At 49.4% G+C, this 4,930-nt stretch overlaps 1 pseudogene; it reads left to right on the top strand.

Moving 5' to 3' along the window:
- Nucleotides 1-3,068: 3,068 nt before the first annotated feature.
- On the top strand, nt 3,069-3,190 carry LOC129399212 (small nucleolar RNA SNORA70; annotated as a pseudogene).
- The last annotated feature ends 1,740 nt before the right edge of the window (nt 3,191-4,930 follow it).

Below are 4,930 nucleotides of genomic sequence, written 5' to 3'. Positions count from 1 at the left end.
TTACATGACCCGGATTAATCTCAAATAGTCTGACTCAAAGTCAGGGCACTGTCAATGGTTCTCACCAGCCCTCACCCTATAATTTAGGGGGTGCCACTCTGCTATCAAACTCAGTGCATTCTTCCAGAGATCATATGCCAAGAAACGCTCATATTATTTTGAAGCAAATTAAACAGAAAGCTCTGGACAGAAGAGGATAGTTGTTTATGAAACTCAAACATTTGAATTTTTTCCTATTGCTGTATCCCTTAAGACTCCATCATTGGTTCACTTGTAAGATAATAAAAAGTTCATTTTTATAAGAACAATTATGCAATCGTGGAGATATTTGAGTTTTGCAAATGAACAGAGTATCAAGTATGCGATTTGTATGCATTAGCTCAGTTGAGAGTGATGATTTTATGAGATGGGCATTATCGTGCCAATCTTGCAAAATAGATACATGAAGGTTTTAGACATGAAATAACTCATGTTGTGTCAAAGCTAATAGATGATAGAGCAGGATTCAGTTAGGCTTGTCTGACACAGTGGCTCCATTTCTTTTCTTTTTGATTTTTGGGCCATATCTGGCAGTGCTCAGGGCTTACCTCTGGCTCTGAGCTCAGGGATTACCCCTGGCATGGCTTGGGGGACCATATGAGGTGCTGGTGACTGAATCTGAGTCAACTGCAAGCAAAGCAAGTGCCCTACTTGCTATACTATCTCTCTGTCCCCTCTTGATATATGTTGGAACTACTTTTTTCTCTCAGATGCCCCTAACCTTTTAGATTATAATATATTATATAATGTATATTATAATTATGTACAACCTAAAAGGTTATCCCTAAACTTTTAAATTATAATATATTATGTTATAACTATAATTATAACTTATAAATATACATCATAATTATATATTATAATATAAAAGGTTATTTTATATATATAATTTAAGGGGTTAGGGGCATCTGAGAGACATGTTGCAGTGGACTTTTCTTGCTGCTGTGATTGCACTGTTAACTCATGGCATAACTAATGTTTTAAAATTTGTATTAGATCAAAAGATGATGGAACCTAGGCCTTTAGTTTCTCCTCTGCAAGCTACATTTTTTTCTTTCTTTTTTTTTGGCGGGATGGGGGAGAGCTCCACCAAATGATACTTGGAGGCTACTTCCAGCAGGGCTCAGGAGACCGTGTGATGCTGGGGACAGAAGCCAGGGCTGGCACGCCGTGCCTCTCTGCTCCAGCCCTTTGAGCCTTCTCCTGGTCCTGGCAAGCTCCTCCTTGGATGGCCATTGCTTCTCTGACTCCAAGATCCACTCTTTTTTCAGTTGATATTCTTGTCACACGAGACCCCAGTTATTCTTAACTTTAAGAATAAGTCTACTATAATTCCGTTACTGATTCCTAGACTGGTTAATCCAAAGTTCTGTGCTCTTCCTGTACTCCTGGTTCATCCCATCTCCCCAGCCTTTGAATGCAGAGGGTACCAACACCAGAATTCTCCATCTCTTCCCGTGGTTAGCTCTTGCACACGCTCTTTCCTATACTGGAGATTCCCACCACCACTACACACACACACACACACACACACACACACACACACACACACACACACACACACACTGCTTTGTCTTCCTGTGCCCACCCTTCCCCAGACAAACCCCTGAGTATCTCCCTCGCTCAGCATCTGTCCTGCCCTGCATTGCACCCGTACATCCTCTGGGTTGGAAGGCGCTGCCTGGTTGTGCGAGTATGGGCGACCCACTGCCCTTGAGTGTTGACCTTCCTCACCTGTAAGTGGTACAAGCACATTACCTAAGCCTTCACGGTAGCTGCAGGCTGGTGAGAGAAAATGCAGGGCTCTGGGAGCCCCCCTGCCATGGGATAAACCCTCCCTCAAGGGTGACTCTGACCACGAATTAGTTACCCACAAGAAGCCGGGGCTGCAACGAGGCTGGGCCCTCAGCCTGCGAGCGGGTGGCACAGAGCCCCTGAATATCTGTTGGTACATCACTCCCTCTCGCAGGAACAGAGCAGGTCCCCGGCCACCCCTGCCCTCGACCCCACCGCATCATCATCCTCCCTTGTCCAAATTCTGAGACAAACTCCTGCCTGACTCTCCTGCTGAGGCTTGCTCCCTCCACTCCAGCCAGTCTTTCCCAGCTGATGTCCGACTGTGCTGTTCTGGCTTCCTGCCTGTGTTGGAGGCCTGGAGGCTTTGCAACGGCGACCAAGACACACTGTGGTCTGGCTCCTTCTCCCGCGACCTCATCTTCCTCCTCTCTCTCCCTCTCACGAGCCTCTAGCCGGGGTGGCTTCCTAGAACATTCCAGGAACACTTTTGCTTTATTTTTTTTTAATCTTTATTAAGGAATCACCGTGAAGTACAGTTACAAACTTATGAACTTTCATGTTTGCATTTCGTTTACATCCCTCCACCAGTGCCCACTCTCCTCCACCAATGATCCCAGTGTCCCTCCCACCACCCCCACCCCAACCCCCACCACCCCGCCCTGCCTCTGCAGCAGGGCATTCCCTTTTGTTCTCTCTCCTGTTGGATGTTGTAGTTTGCAACAGAGGTATTGAGTGGCCCTCATGTTCGGTCTAGAGTCTACTTTCGGCATGTGGCTTTCAACCCAAGTGGGTCCTCCCCACATTGAACACTTTTGCTTTAGAGAGTTTGCCCTGGCTATTCCGTCTGCCCGGACCACAGAGATAGTGGCCAACTCAGGGACAGCGGGTAGGGTGCCTGCCTTGCACGAGTCCCAGCAGCCCCTCTAGTCCCAGAGTACTGCCAGGAGTGATCCCTAAGTATAGAGCCAGGAGTAACCCCTGAACCTAGTTGGGTGTGGCCCAAAAAAAGAAGAAAAGTAATTTTAAAAAAGCAGAGATAGAGCCAAACTGACCACTCCGCCATGCTTTACTATGATGCCATATTCTCAATGAGATCCATCTAGATGGCTTCACCTCAGGGCCAGCGATAGAGCTAAGGCGCTGGGAAACATACCTGGCCTGCAGAAGCCCTGAGTTCCATCCCTGGCACCAGGTGGCTCCCAGCACCATTAGGGGCAGCTTTAGTGACCCCCACTCAGCCCCCAACCAGGCCCCCTGAGGCCTGGTGTGCGCCAGCTGCACACAGCAGACCCCTGTGGCAGTGCCTGTAGCTGGTGGTTGGTCCAGGTTGCCCAAAAGGACCGTGGACGCAGTTGCCTTGGACAGTCGTACCTGTCCCCATGCTGTCCCCAATCTAGCCATCGTTTCAGTGCATCATTGCTGGGGCAGGTCAGGGCGCTGCCTCCTTTGGGTCAGGAGAGCAGAGACGTCGCCACTGACACTGAGGCCATAATGTCCTGGATCGATTTAACCCCCTTGGATCTTTTCAACCCAAGCGGTGGCGTGCAGCCTCGTTCAGAGGCCGTCTGGGCGTGGTGCCGCGCTCGGCCCTGCTGGAATGTCCCGATTTGTTATCAGATGCGCCCCAGCAGCTCTAGGGGAGGCCTGTCAGTTCAGGTTGCAGAGAAACGTTTGTGTCTTCAGTAGCCGTTCACCAACACCCTGCGCGAGCCGTCTCCCTCCCGGCAGCGGGAACCCCAGCCGGCCCCCTCCAGCTCTCTGGTCAACCCTCTTCCTCGCCCAACACTGAAAATAAAGTGATCGTTATGAAGTTATGAAGACCACGGTCATTTCGATGGCATATTTCAGGGCCATTCCATCTGATCAGTGACCCGTAGTGATGTCTGTCTTACAATGCCGCGTGAACTCCGATCAGAGCACCCTCACTGGAGTTAAGAGGCCAAGTAAGAAGTTTACTTTTTATTCTTCTTTTCTGTTCCTTTGATGTTGTAGCTGTGATGACCACAGGTCACACTTCTTTCATTGTGGTGCTGGCACACGTGCTCACTAGGGTCAGACCCTGGAGTTGTGGTGCTCACACTCGTGCTTACTGGGGGAGGAGAGCCGACTCACTCCTGCCCACAGTGCTCACGCATTTAGCCGTAGAGCTCTCTGGTAGTCACACACACCAGTTGCCGTGTTCACACATGTCTGAGTGTGGTGCACCAGAGATCACACCCTGCTGTGGCTGCACAGCTACCAAGACTGTGCTCTCAGCAGGTGGGCAGCGCTGGGGATCCAACTTGAGGCCTCATACTAGCAAGGCGGGCACTGAGCAATTCCTGGGATCCAATACAGACCAAACTTTGTTTGTTTCGAGGTCACATCCAGCGGTGCTCAGGGATCCCTCCCGGCGGTGATCAGGGTATCATATGTGGTGCTGGGAATCAAACCCAGGTGGGCCACGTATAAGGCAAGCGCTCTACCTTCTATACTATCACTCTGACCCCTATAAGAAGTTTTTCTTTTGTTTTTGAGGGTTTTTACTAGTGACATGTAGCTATGCAATCCAGGCTCTAGACTCAGGACCCACTCCTGGGGGTTCTCAGGGGACCGTATGTGGTGCTGGTAGCAGAGCAAACAATGCAAGTGCCTTGCTCTCTGTCTTACCTCTCAGATCCCCAATGCAAGCAAATAATCAGAATATAGACTATGTTGATTTTCCAGACATACTACTTCTTGATTGTTGTACATGTAATGTGAGAATATACCACATATCCTCACATTAACTTACGTAACTCTACCAACTTTCTAAAAACCAGTAACATAACTAGAGTGGGTGATTCGAAAGCATGTGTCAGTCTGCGGGGGCGGCTCTACGGGAGCCCCACAGACTGGTGTCGGGGCAGCAGGGGTTTAAATAGCACAGAAGGACCGTCTCACAGTCTGGCAGCTGCAAGGCTAGCTCACAGGGTCTGCAGGGTCCTTCAGAGGGCGGGAAGAGTCCACCTAGGGCTGTGTGAGTTTCACTGTCCTTTCCTCGAAAGGACACTACAAGTCATATGGATTAAGACACATCTTCAATGTCTCCTTTCAGTTGATTGCATGTGTCCCC

The sequence above is a fragment of the Sorex araneus genome, chromosome 10, assembly GCF_027595985.1.
Source record: "Sorex araneus isolate mSorAra2 chromosome 10, mSorAra2.pri, whole genome shotgun sequence".
NCBI classification, from domain to species: Eukaryota; Metazoa; Chordata; class Mammalia; order Eulipotyphla; family Soricidae; genus Sorex; species Sorex araneus.
The sequence above is the reverse complement of the archived record's forward strand: the minus strand, read 5'-3'. Positions and strand labels throughout refer to the sequence as shown.